Source organism: Coloeus monedula, assembly GCF_965178545.1.
Source record: "Coloeus monedula genome assembly, chromosome: Z".
NCBI lineage: Eukaryota > Metazoa > Chordata > Aves > Passeriformes > Corvidae > Coloeus > Coloeus monedula.
In genome coordinates this window covers 77602024-77618655 of record NC_138822.1, presented here as the reverse complement: position 1 = coordinate 77618655, position 16632 = coordinate 77602024, and the positions used below count along the sequence as shown (strand labels likewise).

Genomic DNA, 16632 nt, shown 5'->3' with positions numbered 1-16632 from the left:
CATGTAGCATGGTAAACCATTTATGCTCCCTCTCTCCCCCCTCACTTTTAATTATGCATGCAGATGGGATAAGGGCTCGCTGTCCAAAGAGATTACTCTGAATAAATACTTTAATAACAAGTCACTGCAATTAAGGTAGGGAACAAAAACTTCTTCAATCTATAAAACGGTGTTGAGTTACAGATTTCCTTAACATTTTTATGATCTAATCATTGCTTCTGGGCAAATTCATGTTGCAATCACTTTTGCCAATCATGGCTGCATAAATAACTCACTGCTTTGTTATTCCCTGTTATGACCCTAAGGGGGTTTTTTTTTGGTTCAGTTTTGTTGCCTTTCCTTCCCTCCCCCTCCCACCCCCCTTTATTCTTTTTCCAGGATGGGTGGCCTTGCCAGGGCTTCATTTTTGTTGTTGGTTTGTTGGTTTTCTTTCCTTTAAATAAGACTACGGAGAAAATAAGCAAAACATTTTAGGAAGGAATGGAAGGTTAATAAACCCCAATGTTGAAATCAATCAGGAGAGCTCTCATAACACCTTTGCTAAGCACCTGGAAATATGGGAGGGTACAAACAATGGTCTTAACAAGCTAATTGCATTCCAGAGCCAGCCTGCCTGAAGCCAGAGCTGTTTTACATTTCAGTTCATTTCGTCAGAGAGCACCAAAAGGCTGAAGTGATTTGTGGTGGTCTCAGGAGTCTCTGCCAGCTATGATGTATATAAAAGGAATTTTTTATTCCAGTTGTAACCATAGGCAGTAATGTTTATAGTAGGTGAACATATTAGCCTGGACGCAGGGCATGAATTTTACTTTAGCAAAAGCCAGTTCATTTATACAGCCTAAGAGTTAAATGTCGGTATTTGAAGACAAATTATAGGGAAATTCATTTAAACCCATGTTATGTGGCAGAATATAAAAACAGACAGTCCTATCTATCTTTATCAATTTTTTACAGCCCTCTTAATTCACTTTGCTTCCAGCAACCCCTTCCCCACAAAACAGATTTTGCCCTCTCCTCCCTCCAGCTAGCACACTGCTGGCACCAGGAATGAGTACCCTGAACAGCCTTGGGGCGCACAAGTGATGGCCAGGCAGCCACCCTCACTCTTGCCACAGTGTTAGTATCAATCCTACTGGAAAGCCAGGCAAGACTGCCCCTCACTCCCAAGCACCATTAAAAAGATGCCCCATTTGTGCTCCACAGACTGCAGAGCCGTCACAGTACACACGATGTGCATGTGACTACCGCCACTGTACACCTTCTGCATGTGACTGCCAAATTCATTTAAAACACGACAAGCAAAATTAACATCAGCAAAGTATGCAAGCAAATCCTGATTGTCCAAGGGCCAGTTATGCGGTCATGAGTGGGGAGGGCAATAGCTCACAAGCTTGAATGGCAGATGCCCCTGAAATTCTTGTGAGATTTGGTCAGCCACAGTAAAACTTGGTGCATTAGAAGATTAAAACCTTGTTCATTCACACAATCACTCTACATTAAGTAAAGTATTGTTACAGCCACCACAGTCTAAGAGTTTAAAGCCCTGCTTTGCTTACTAAGTAAACATGAATCTTCGAATATGAAAAAAGAATTCATTTGTTTAAGACATATGCAGAATAGCTGAAAGTATGGCAATTCTCAAAAATGTGCTGGTACATTTACTGCAGAATGTGTTCTTTAGGGAAAAAAAAAAAAAAGAAAGCCTTAATATTAGACCTTACTACCTCATTCTATTGAATTTTTTGCTAAAAGCAGCAAGATGATCTCTTTTTTTCTCCTACAAATTAGGCGGGCAATACACAACACTGCCACAAAAACATTTAAGTCATTCAGATATAACAAGGTCATGCATCTACTAAGGCAATACAGTCTTTGGACAAATATATACGTTATTATAAATATTTTCATAATCTGCTTTAAAAAAAATGTTGTAAGTTTGAAAAAACAGTTATATAGTCCTATAAATTTGCATTCCAAAAAAAGTAATACACCTAAATGCACACATTAGGTAATTCTTCATGTGTTCAGGAGCACAAATATTGGATTTGCGAGATGCTAGTTACCTGGGAGAAGTGGTACTTGGCATTTCACTGAACAGTAGTTTTATGTCCAGGAAATATGCATCTGAATGCATTAGAGTAATACTTTTTATGCAGTTTATTAGTAAAATATTAAGGTTGTATGTGGAGGGGGGGAACAAAAAAAAAAATCAAAATTAGAAATGCAAAGGTTAGGATTTCAACAGCCACATTTACGTGCCATACTGCAAGTACTACATATTTTATAGAATAAATTAGTTAATTTTTTCACTGAATGTAAATCAAAGAACTAAGAGCTCATTTGTGGCTCTTAAGAGATAATAACCTCAGTGGAGATGGTTGGCTTTGAGAAGAGGGGCTGCCAGCACACAGTGGTGACACGCTTACAGAAGCCAGGGATGGATATCCAGGGAGCCAGGCAAAGAGCTTTTCCTTCGGGATGAAGCTTCACAAGAAGGTACAACCAACTTCATGTTCAACTGCTTCCAAAGATACTCTCCCACTCGCTCCTTCCACCCACACCAGCTCTGCAGCCACCCCAGACCCCTCACTATGGGCCTGAGCAAACTGACCCAGCAAGGGAAAGGGATGGCCAGGCACAAGATCCAGCACAAGGCAAGCAGAGGGAGTGGGAGCTGGGAGCAGAGGACACCTCTTCCAGCAAGAGGCACCAGTCTGGGAGTATTTGTCCATCTTGCAAAGTCTCAACCCTACCCTTCCTTCAGTTCCACTCTTAATCCTCAGGCTTTAAGGCTCCATGGCTACATCAAGTACTCACAGCTTACTCCTCGCTGAAATACTGCCAGTCTCCCACAGGCTGAGGGAGAACAAACAGCTACAGTTCCTGCTTCCCCAGAAACTGGGAGGGAAAGGGCCTGTCTCTAGCACACCCACTGACCTCCTGCACTGTTCCCACTCCACTGTTTCCACTCCCACTTTTAATATAAGTGAATATACAATTAAAATCTGAAATGTTTTAGTGTAGAGCATCCAGCATCTACCTAAGAAGCTCTTGAATTCTACACATCAGCGTCCACATCCTTCTGCAAGCAATGTTCATGCTACAGCAATTCAAACAACTGCTGGTCTCTTCAGGTCCAGGTTTCCAAATGAAGCCAACACCAGGCTACTCCATGAGAACTATTTACCAAAATTCTGCTTTTCTTGTATCACTTTTTGTAAGAGGGAAAAAGACAACCGGGCCCGAAGACAGAGAATCTTCTCCTTAGAAAGACTTCTTTGGGGGCCTTTATCATTTAAGAAGAAATGTTTAGTTTTATCTCACTTTATTTAAAAAATATATAAATTTAAAGCAGCTTCTGATCACAGCAAACTGGGGCTGGAAAAAACTTTTCTAGAATCTACTAGCAAGGAAGAGAACACAGCTAACGAGATTCTTTGCAATCAATCTAGTAACAAAGGCCCTTCCGTATTTTCAGTGTTTGTGAGAACTCACCACCTAGTGACACTTTCCTCACTGGTTTGCCAAGAGCATTTTCGGGTCGGGCAGTAGCTCTATTGTTCCCTTTTTACACATGGGAAAACTGTGTCACAGGGAGTCTTTGGGCATGTCTGAGCACACAGGTGCAGCCCAGCAGCCCCACACCCCAGAAGCCAGCTCCAGGACACAGGTCTTGCAGCTGCAGGGTAAGTTAGCACAGTTCAGGCACAGCACTAACAGATTAGATTCATCTTGCACCTGATTAGCTCAGAGTTTGCCTGCATTCACCCATGCATAAAAGCCCTAACAGACCTCCCAAGCATCAAACAAGATGCCCAGTGATGACTCATTCCTGTAGTCCCTGACTGTAGCTTCAGCTGGGACTCTCCTTTCACTCAGGGCTGCATTCTCTGATCCACGGCCAGAAGAGAACACAGGAGATTAATCTCATCTTCAGCCACAAGATGCTGCAGTCCCATCAGTCCCCATATCCAATGGAAGATTCTCTAGAGACTCAGAGCTATTACAGAGATATGCAAAGATGAATAAAGCAATCAAAGGAAAGAAAAAGTCAAACGCACACAAACTGGATTGGAATTTAAATCAGACAGCATTAACGTGAACTTTGTGGTAGAGATACAAGAAACTTTCAGTGATGTGATGAAGAAAGTTTTTTGGGATCTGCAACCATGACCCAGTAGTCACAAAACACTGGTCTTTTTAAATTTCTGCTTAAGGACATGCATCTAGAAACCTGACTAGTTATCATCATGTTGGCAGTTTCAGCAAAGACTTAACTCTCTTCACTGCCTCAGGTAGTCCCTTGAAGACAAATGCTGCAATAAAAACTAGACAAGGAAGGAGATGCTGAGGAAATGTCACTGACAGTGGGTTGATGAAGCTACACTGAGCACTGAGATGTCTTTGGTCTCCCAAGAAAAATCTACTCAGATAAATTGCAGGCAGAACTGAGCTTGTCTGCATGCTCTCCAAGCAGGTGCATGTGCCAGACCCATTCAAGGAGCCATGCACAGTCCCAGCAGCACAGCATCAAGCACCACGTGCCTGCTTTAACTTACCTTGCTTTGATATTTTTGTGGGGTTTGTTTGGGGTTTAGAGTTGTTTTGGCAGCAACAGCAACACTACACCACTTCCAGAATGCAGCTGGCCTGTGCTTGGCACTTGAAGAATGTCACAGCAAGCTCACAGCTGTTTAACAGACACACCACTGCATCCATAACTTTGGCACCATGTACTACAACATTTCACTGTACAGTTACTCAGTAGTCCAAAAACTACTTTAAAGAATGCTGCAAGAGTAAGAAAGCATTTCATCAAACTCAGGCAAAGGCCAAGACCCATGTAGCTGGGTCCCCAAACTATGCTATCCCTGTAGCTACAACTAAGGATCAAGCTACATCTAAACATTCATAATACAAGGGAACCTAATTATAGTCTGCAGAGCCCCAAACACCCACAACAAATTCCACTACAAGTGTGCTCAGCTTGAAGGGACCCACATTTTTTTTTCATGCATCACCCAAGCATGTATTTTTCACAGTATTTTGACACATGAAGCAATGGGGTTCATTTTCTGCCTTAATATTTTGCATATCAATAGGAGAGAGATACTGTGCCTTTTGGGAAAGAAGCAATATGTATGTCATTCTGATTTCCACCTGCAGGCTTTTTTCTTCCTTACCAAAGAAAGGATTAAAATAATGCAGCTTCAACTACTTACATATGAAAAGTCATATGAATAAAAATAAACTGCTGGTATTAATGAATTAACATGTAAAAGGAACACTTTAAAATATAAACTAAGATATTCTAAGCTCTTTCCTTTAGCATTTAACAATTACATACTTCATTGGAAGCTGACCCACATTTAATTTTAAACTACTGCTTGTGTTTAATACATACAGTCCTGTGCTTTGACAATCTCATCTCAGAAGAGCAACAGGACTACATTTTGGAAATCAGACTATCCAGGCACGGATCAAAGTCAACCCTAACATGTTTCTTCTGCCTTTAAAATTAAGAGAAATAAAATGAGTGGTTTGACTCTATGTGAATCATTGTTCTGAGAAAGGGTAGAGACTAGTAACTTCTATGAAGGTTTATTATCTAAACTCTGAAGTTGCTGCAAAGACTGAAGGTAATAAAATGTTTTATGAACAACTCCACTTCGCTCATTCTTATATAACTGAGTTTATGTGGACTCCCTGGCACAGTGATGCTAAGAACCTGTAGGGAACTTTCTGCACATCCACTTTTCGATGTATTAAAGAAATCATCTGGTGAGAGTCTGTACCTTATGAGCCTTCAATTCAAAACACAATTTCCTTCTGATCCAAATGCCTTAGGAAGCACAATTCTGAAAACACTATAAAGAAGCAAGTCACATACAATAAGATTGGAGTGATCTCCAATCTGAAGCCCAGCAGTTACATTTTAATTTACACTTGAATATTTTAATGTTGTTATCCAGTCAGTAAATTAACTCAAGATGCAAGAATAAAAAGGGAAGATGCATAGGGAAAAGGTCATAAGGTCCACAAAAGTTAAGAACTTCACTCCTGTTTGAAGCATCAGCATTATGTTGTTGAATGCCACAGCTCTCATATAAAGGAATTGCTTAATACATTCCCATTCTGTTTGAAGGGAAATTAAATTTACATTCTCTGGGAATATGGTATTGTAATTAGTTCATGACTTGATTACACTTTGAAGTGAGCTGAGACTGCATATGGTGCATACCAATTAGTTAAGTTATGGTTACCTACCTACAGAAAAGCCACTGAGTTAAGAAAGTTAGGGACAAAGCCAGGGCGGTCCTTTGGAGCTTTCACAAAGCACACGTAAAACTCTGGACTCACAGATGTTAGGTGTGAACAGAAATAAAAAACACAGTGTCCTAAACAGCTGAAGAGTTGTTTTCAAAAAATAATCTTTCTATTTCCACCTACAGCACCTGTAGAGCCACTGTTAAAACTGATCCTGAAGAAAAAGCAGTAAAGAAAAAACTTCCTACCCTGGTTAAATTCACCAGTATGATTTATCCAAGTACTTGTAATTTTGTAATTTCTTTTATAGACAGCCTAAGTTTTATATCATCTACCAAGATGCTCTGCTCCACACAGATGATGAAATTCCCAAGTTTGCTTTAACACTCTGGAAAATATTGAGATGCACAATACAAATATAGTGCATCTAAAATTGGCCAAAGAAAAAGATAGCCCGTATGATTTGATGAGAGCAAGGAAAGCATTTAAACCTAAAACTAATTCCCAATATAGCAGATGAACTCAGAGAAGTCTCTAGCATACTTTCAAAATGCAAAAGCAGTTTAGGGTAGGGGATTTGATCCTACGTATTGAAAATCCTTTCCACAGGATATGCTAATCAAACTGGACAGCTTATCTGCCATGTTCTCTGGTTCAAAGGTGGGTAAGGACAAAAATATCACATGCCATCGTATGCCAGCAGATGTGCCTGGATCGATAAATGCAAATACCATCTCAGAGCTCACATTTTCTATTCCAAGTGGAAAGCACATCTCCAGCCTTACCTTCATTAATACAAACAAAAGAATACTTACCAGCAAAGAAAAAAAATAAAACAAAGGTTTATTTTACAGCCTGGCTCTGCTAACAACTTTCTTTTACTGAAAAGGAAGGAAGAACATGACATACAGAAGACAAATTATGCCACTACATATACAGGCAAAACCATGCATTTTAATAATAATGAACATAAGGGATCTGATGAGAGATAAGCTAAGAACCTGAATACACAAAATACAGACCGCACAGATCATCATAACAAGATACAGGTCCTGGCATGGGCCAGGAAAATTTTTACTTTTAGCTGAAGAACTGCTATGGCAGGAGATTTTTCTCACTGGCAAGAAGGAATTTGTCAGAACATACTTGCTCCTTTCAGGGGAGCTCTGCCAACGACTATAGTGACTTTCAGAATTTAAAGACTTCCTTTGGCATTTGCTTAAACGGCACAGCTACCCAGACTCTTCCACTGGAAACTGCGAAGGAACTTGTTACTTATGTATTTGTCTACCCACCAGTAAATGTACCATGCATTTTTTATGGAAGAAAGGAGCCTGGAGATTCAGACATACACAATTTCTGTGCGAAACAGTCCCAGCACCTGAGAACAACTCCACACATTTCATCATGTACGAGAGAAAATAATCACAACCTGCACTACATGAGAACACGAAGCCAAAAGGAGGCATTGTACCTATCACCATCCCACACAAAACCGGCGCTATTTTTCCTTCTACATATTTAGAGCGCAAAATTAAACAAATAAAAGGAACATTGCATAATTTAGCTTTCATTTTCTATCAAATTGCTCATAATTGTAACCATAAAATGATAATACTGTGCCATATGTGCATCTGCAGAGCCGGCAGCGGCACTGACCGGTCCCGGCTGCCCCAAACGTGGGGCTGTGCCGCCACCGTGTGCCCGCCCCGGGTATTGCCGCTCCCGGCGGCGCGCCCGGGCAAACGCTCGGGTTCACTTTCTTACAGAGAAGAGATCGAACGCATCGCTTCGAAACGCGAAAATCCGCCGTGCAATCCTCCTGCCACTGTTCTTCCTCAAATTACACTCTCCCCCATCCGCAGAGGCAGTCGCGGCTTTACGTGACATACCCGTCACTGGGAACACTTGCTGATTTAGTTGCAGGCCTTTGTGAGAATTAAAAAAATCTTTCACAGTAGCCACCGTCACCGTTTACACAAAGCCATTTGTCATCTCAGTACTACTAGATATTAAAACAGACATGTTCCTTACTCTAATTTGACAATGGGGCTCCTGGCAGAAGCCTGAGGAGAGATAAGGTGGGAATTGAGGTATCTGAGAAAGGATGCTCCAGCCTCTTATGTTTAGACACAGTAAGAGGAGTTATTTAACAGCATAAATGTGAGCTCGGAGTCAGATGCAAGGAGGAAAGGGGATGAAGAGGCAAAAGAGAAATGGAATGTAAAAGCTGAACTTACTGAGAGCAGAGCTACACCACCTCCATCTCAATTAAAGAACATGCATATTAAATCAAAAAGATGTCTGCTTTGCAGGGAATGAGAATGTAAGATCACAAAAACATCAACTCGTTTTATAACTAAGCTAATCAGGTTTGGTCTTGGTTACTATCAGAATGGGGATCACCTGAGAATACACAGCAGTGTCTGTCCTGTTGCTTCCTTGCAGGAAACAATCAATCATCACTCTTAATTTTGTATATTTGATGTCTCTCACAGAACCTTTGCCTTACCCTCAAACACGAATAATGGTGATGGAGAAAAACAGTCTCTCCTACAGCCCAGCTCCCACCACCTTCAGAACGACAAAATCCTTGTCTGGGTCCTTACTGGAAAGGAAACCTGGCTGCTAGGGGAAGTTTTTGTTTGCTGCTTCCTAACATGGTTGCCTCTCTGTATCTTCCACAGTGGGCATCAGGTTTGGGTATTTAAACTTTCTTATTTCCTTCTTTTAAACTAGAACATAATCAGACAGCAGCATGCAGATTTTAATCTGACTATTGGCAAATGGTGCAAGAGACAAGATGAAAATCTGTAAATGCTGCTGGACGAAAATAGAAAAAAATAAATACCAGTGAGCCAAGAAACCTTGCCCTTCTTATGGAACTGTCTTCAGTGCTATAGCTATAACAGCACCAAATGTAAAAATCACTGATCATTCTAGATAATTTTTTTTTTCCTTTAAAACTATTGCTATTTTGACAGTCTTTCTAACCCTGTTGGAACACAATCTGTTTGCACAATGCAGATGAGAGAAACACAGTACTCCTTTTCCTAAGACACAGCTGAGGTCAAAACAGACTCCATACCAGCACACTAGTATATATATATATATCCCTTAATAAGGGAGGTGTCCACAAGCCCAAAAAAGGGAAAATATTCCATGACGGAGTGCTGGAAAGATCTTTTCCACCATGTGCTGTACACATTTCTGATAAGTACTTCAAAATGACAAAGGACTCAGAAAGTGGTCCTTTCTTGTGAAATCTGGCCTTAAACATGCCAAACTGAGAAGCACTGGTTTCACTGAACTGAGGCCAGTGAAGGAAAGATTTAATAACAGCCTCATTGTAAGGTTCATTGTTGTAGGACTATTTAATATACAAGATTAACACATCTTATCTCCCACTTTCACTCAAACCTATTATACCCCTCATTAATACATGCACATTTCTACATCATTTACAGCACTCAGGTCCCAAACAGTATTGCTTGAAACTGGGTGGGTACTGTGGCTCTTCCTGGTGATAGGCTCAAAACCAAGCCTCACAACTCAAAATTAGAGACATGGGTAGGTAAACAGGGCTGTCTAAAACTGGGAGAAATTTAAAATAAAAATCATTTGTTTTGCCAACACCCTGGATTTCATTTCTTTATTTCAGTTCCCTCACACCCAGACTGTTCACATAAGACAGGAAACTTCTGCCTTCCCAATCTGATGAATAATGGTATCCTTTCCTCCTGACAGTTTGAGTTTACCTATGTAGAAATAGGTAGTGACCCATAGCTTGTCAGATTAAGAGGCATTTAAAAAGTATTCAGATCTGGATGATCAGAGAAGAAGAGCAAGGTAAGAACAGTACAACACTTCCCCAGATTACATTCCTTTGTCCACAGATGCACGGGGGCAGACCAGAAAAATGTACCTTAAAATTGTATGAAGGGGAGGAAAAGACATCCACCTTTATGTCCTCAGTACACCAAAGAGGGTTGGCCCCTATTCTTGCACAAACTGTTATGAGCTTGCAAGCATATCAAGACAGAGAAAATGCACTTGCCCAGCAACCGAACAGATTCAGGTGTTTACAAGCCCTAGCTCCCCTAAACTGTGGAACTGCTCTCCACACAAGGCTGCAAATGTTTCTAGGGACTCACCTAAACAAGTCCCCAAAAACAACACCACCACCACCACCATCCAGTGTTATCAAACACAGAGAAACATTCTGACTGCAGTTATTAATTACAGGTTTCCAGACATTGTGAGACACTGGGGAGCAGGTATTAGTGTTTGCTTACCCTGACCTTACACTTTGCCACATGCTTGTGGCCACTGACAGTATTTTAACAGTGGACTTTAACACAATACAGGTGTTTTATGTTCTCATCATACTACAGTTAATAAGTTAAACATATTAAAACATTTTAAAAACACTGAAGATACCTCTTCTGCAACCATCTGAGGAGAATTGCTACCCCTTGTACATTGTTAGAAAGCATGTTTACAAAATTCCCTTTCCCTCACACTTTCTGAAGCTACCCTATGATAACAAAAAAGTTTTCAAATCAAGTGGTTAACACTTATTGAAGAGAAAGAAAATTAATGACCTGGAATGATTCTCCTGGGAAGTACTGATAGCAAAGACTTAACTTCCATGGGCCAAATGTACAGCTCCTGGGATTTTTTCTACTGTTCTTGGAGATAAAGATGTTTACTCTGGCTGGGTTATTTTGTATCAGAAAATGCATCTTGCTGGGATAGGCCAGGGTGACACTGAACCATTCACACTGAACTTCAGGCTTTTAGGAATTGTACATGCTTTCAGGTAAAAAGAGTCATGAGGTTTTGGAAATTGCTACCTCCTGCAAGAAAAAACACTCATCCCTAAATCCTCACATTTAATATCACTAAAAATTAGCTGACATCCTGAAGGTCTTCTTGGCCTCTTACAAGGAGCATACCAAGGTATCCAGCTGATGTGTATGAACCAAGGAAGTCTAAGGGATTGGTGGGGAAGAGAGAAAACGTCTCCATAGCTATGACTTTTTTTCCCCTCACACTATAGTTCTCCATTCGTCTTAGAGAAATACTGCTATGTGTTAGCCTTGAGGGTATCAGTGCTGGAGGGCTGTTACTCCTGCAGACAGGAACTCCTGAATCTAAACTCGAAAGTGTTCATCAGAAGAAAAAATAGCCGAAAAGAGTTTGCATAAAGACAGTTACTGGCAGCAAGAAAATGATACTTTCAGATATCCTCCTTTCACAGGATTAATATTTGAGTAAGCAAATAGTTCTTTGGCAAATTCTTTACTTATTGTAATGCAGTCAGAATCACAGTGAGATGACTCCATGCATACAGCCACTGCTGATAATGCAGGGATCACCACGGATGCTTAGAAGAGCTTAGTCAACTCAGGAATGGAACAGGCCTTCTTGTAAAATACATTCCCGTGGTTATAATAAATTTCTGAGCCATCAAACCAAATATAATAAAAGGAAATGGGAAAAAGATATCAAACACTGAAAGGTTTTATAAAACAGGGGTCTAGAAAAATCAGAGAAATTAGGGGTATCTTCCAGACCAACAGGTGATCAAGGTAACCTGCACACCAACTTATATGGGAATGCCTATTTCCTGCCAACAAGCAGGAAAGGATAATTAGTGTATGTGAATACCTTGCAAGGGCACAAAAGCACTGAACATTTAATCAGATTTTCTCACTGATAAATACCATGGAGACTGTGGAGGACTAATAGCCCCCAAAGAATTCACTTCTTTAGTGCAGGATTAATTTAGAAGCCAAAACTGCAGCAGAACTGCTAGGTACCTCTCCTTAATTTCAACAGATCAAGGAAACATCCATACCTTTTCCATCTCAAATGGAAACTTACTCCTCTCCTAACAGCCAGAAACCTTCACCATTGCAGTATCTCACCAGCTCACAGGTATCAACAGACTTATTGTCATCATCCCTGTATGTTCACTCTGCAGGGAAGGTCACATCTGGTATGGGGGAAGCCGAGCTACAGACAAGGTATGTGATTTACAGGACTTCACAGAAGTAAGAGAACTCACATGTATCAGACCCAAGAGTGCTTCCACAAGAGCCTGCAGTACCATTCTGTCAGCGCCATTCTCTGAACTGTTGCACTCCATGCTGCTGATGTGGCTTTCTGGGCAGCCCCCCCAACAGTCCAATCCCTAGCTAAACCAGGAAAAAGGCACGTGTACTTTCCTCTTTTTTCAAGTTTTCCTGAGTAAGACATTTCATCTAGTCTTGCCTTCCCCTCCCAAGGATTAACGTGAGAAAGAACTGAAGCAAAATAGGGACAAAAATTAAAGCAGTAACTGTACCACATCACATCTGCCTCTGAAGCGAGAAGGAACAGACAGCACCAAAACGTCTTCAGATCTGACAGGTTGCTCTGCTACTAGCAGGTGAGACATGTCACTCCATGACAAGTATTAGAAATAAAGGAGCTTAATGCAACTTCTAGTGTTTTATGTGATTTCTCTCTATCATGCAACAGGAGACGACAAGCAGTTCTAACAAAACATGGGGAGATTTTTCTCCTCTGAGCTGCAAAGCTTTAAAATTAGCACTTTGTATATGCTTGTTCTTTTAATGTCTGCATTTATTAAGGAGCAAAACAACCATGCATCTGAAATGCCAGAGAAATATGGATCCATAAATAATGCCACATTCCTATTCACACCTAATCTAAATATTTATGTAGTAATTTACCAGCAAAAGATGCAAACTATTCTTTAAATGCTACATTGTATTAAAGGTTAACCACATGACATGTTTTACTATAAGGCTTTGAATTATGTTTAACACAAATTTTTATTTTCAGTGAAAGTTCTGCTGTTGAAATGGATGGACAGGGACAAGGAGTTTTAGTCACCTCTCAGAGATGAATGCTGAAGTTCAGACTCCTTCAGTATTTTTTCAGTCTACATAGCCATAGGCCATGCAACTCAGCAGCATACTGATTGGGAGATGAAGAGCCACCTTCTTCACAACTTGAAGAGCTAGAAACAGCTCTGTTAGTGGGACTAGATGCTTACAGCAGGCCTGTTGATGCAGAGTTTCATTGAGATACGCAGCCTCTACAGGGGGAATCAGCGCCAAATCAAAAGGGCTGTGCACACACCCCCCAAGGGAAATGTTAAATGGAATAGCAGAACTGCCCCCAGTACAAGCACGTGCCCTCAGATTTCATAGCTGCTAGATGAAGTCTCACCTCAACAGTGAGTTCTCTGCCCAGTACCTTACACAGGAATTCATGATCCACTCCTCACTCAGTCCTACAAAACCCAGCTTCTTTCACTTCATGTCCTGCTACAGTCATCATCACATATTTATGGCCATAACTGTTCCTTTTGGTTCCTCCTTCAGCTCTCACCTTCATGCCTTCTGTTCCTAAAACCTTTCATATTAGAGATAGTTTCCAACTTACCTTCTATTTTCTCTCTTACACAAGGCTTTCTTTAGAAATATTACTTTGCTGACTTCACTTCCAATTCTCTTGATCTCTACGTGATCTTCCACACAGAACACTTTCTTCATGTCATCACTTTCCTCAGATGCAAGACCTTTGAAGCTCACTACAGACTCAGCCATGCAGGAACTGATACAAAGATTTTCCTGTGTTTTCTTTTTTCACGAACAGAGTCCCTTCCATTTACACTACACTGAGAGATCCACTCCTGTGTAACTTTTTGAGCCTATAATGTGCCAGTTTCCAAGGCTGTAAAATAGAGGGGTAAAAAACCCCCCACACTTAAACTTCAGTAGTGTTCTAGGAGCTAAGTATCTTCCAGCTTGTAGTATAAGAAGAAAATGAACACTACGGCCAATATGCCACTTCCTCGACTGAAATTCTTGTGAGAAGAGAAATTCCCCAGCTCTATGCAAAAGGTATTCACAAATAAACATTACAACCCATTTTAAATGTCTGACTTCTTCACATTTCCTTTGTGACTGTTAAAGCAGATACCTCTAACTCAGCAGCAGGAAAGGCTCACTTTTTCCAGATAGAGCTAATCAGGCAGAACAACATGAGATCTAGTAATGTTCCCTGCTGCAGCAAGAGATGAAGTGCAGACTTATTGACAGAATCTGCATTTTTGGTCTCATTTGTTCTGCCTGAATAAGCTTACCAATCTGAGGCAACATTTTCAGGCACTGCACCGGCATTTTGAACACCAGTGGTCTCTGGGACTATCCTCTTTCTGCACCTCACCGTATTTAGATCAAAGAAACCTTGGCAAGAAAAACAGAGGAAGTCAGAAACGTAAATGTTCATTCTTAAGTTGCAGTAAAATCTTTCATTTCAATGATATACAGAAGTACTTGGAATGTATTACAGCTGATAAATGCAGAAATGAGGTATAGAATACTACTGAAAATAGACCTTATTTGTATGCACACCATACAAATATGTTAAAATACGTAGTTAAATATGCTGTTGGAGTTAAGTAGCTTTCATAGAAGAGAATCATTGCAATTATCAGTGGTAATAGCAAATCCTCTCTGATACAGATGTTTACTTCCTGTTCCAAGAACTAGGGCAGGAAACAGCCATGTTAAAAATATTTGTCTAGCACCAGCCATAGTGTTCCTATTTGTTACAGCTAAGTGTACAACCTGTAACAAAAATAGATAGTTTTTTCTTCCTCCCCCTCCAGCATAACTTCATATATTTAAAACCTTTAGTCAACAACCAAATGCCTGCTACCGTATTTTGGTACAAGCTGTCTCTAACTACAGTCCTATCTCTTCAGTTAACAACTGGAACACAGAATTAGTCATCTCTAGGAAACAGATAGCATTAGCTTTTCATCACAAAAAGCTCAATTAAAGCCCATTTGAGAGAAGCTGAGCCACTTCTTTACTGCATTCTTTCCTTTCCCTGCCTCTTGATAGCTAGGCTGAACCTAAATATCGTTAACTGTTGTGAAGGCTAATACGCAAAGCCTAAGTACAGACCTGACTATGGCAAGTGCATCTCTCAGCTGTGATGCACAGGGGAAAAAAAAAAGAAGTCATCCACATACAGGCACAGTTTCTTCCCAATGCCCACATGTTTACTTCTTGCCAATTTCTTTTGTAAAATGGTAGAGGTATAACTGTCTATTCAATTTTTTAAATTTCACTGTGTGCCTTCTGTTTCTAAGAACACGGCAAATACTGTCTCTACACTATATCTCTAGTACTTAGAATGCAAAACACTTTATGACACTTCTAGCTCTGGGAGAAAAGAAAATGAAGCATGAAATAAGAAATATACTAGCAGAACAATATTCATTGACACTGGTAAATCTGTATACTGCTGCATTGGGGAAGTATTAGTATTTGGGGTTTTAGGCTTTTTTTTTTAGTATGTTTGCCCAGCTTGTCTGATGTCAATGGTATGTCGGTCCTTGCAGCTTTTCCATGTAACAGGCAACTGAGATGCCAAATTCATCAAATTATGTTCAAATGCAACAGATTTATATATTCTCATTTAAATGGCAAATATTTTTTAAGCTCAACTATGTAATTATCCTCACAGTTCTTCATAAATCGCCCCCCACACCAAAAAAACATGATCATATTTGTTGAAGAGTCTGAGGCCAAACACAGAACTAGAAATCTTTTCTCTCCTAGCTGGAGTCTAGAACTAGTAATAATATTATCTTTCCTAGCAAGGGTCAAGACAACAGATTCACAAACAACAAAGCCATGAACATGGAACAAAACACATAAAAAAATATCCTGACTGACCAAAAACTGATTTTGGTTGAAAAAAGTTTTTATAAATTATTCTTTGTTTCTTGTAGCTTGTACTGAAATTGAACAAAAATGGCACAAAAAAGAAAAAGAAAAATCATATTCTTCAAGTCCATTATGTACCAGCAATATTCTATTTAACGTGCACTAATTTGGTCAGCGTCGCGCTGATATTGGATAATGTGTCCTTACATTGTTTTTAATATCCAAAACCTAAAATTCCTGCAGAAATATACAAAGGCAGGGACAGAACTCTAAAACTGGTCACATTTAACAAGTAAGAGTCAGGCAACCAATAACTGGAAGAAAATGCTTTGCAAAACCAGAATAAATGCTCTTCAGAGAAGACTTCTGAACCTCAGTCCCAAAAGAGGAGCGATGAAAACACAGCATATCCTGGTCTGGTGTTCAGCAGAAAAGGTATGGGAGCCTCCACACTACCACACCAAAGAAGGTGTACAGACACGGGCACTTCTGCAGCAGGTATCCAAAGCAGAAACAGTTTTATGTATATCAGAATAATCAATAATAAAATGGATCCTATATGAGCCACCTAGTGCCTCATGCCAGAAAGTCAAATAGTCTGAAA

The 16632-nt window shown here is 40.2% G+C and overlaps 1 protein-coding gene across 1 annotated transcript in view; it reads right to left on the bottom strand.

Annotated features, from left to right (window-relative positions):
• Positions 1 to 16632, bottom strand: part of KIAA1328 — a gene marked incomplete at its 5' end in the record, with an annotated part of 169047 nt that overhangs the window by 100950 nt on the left and 51465 nt on the right.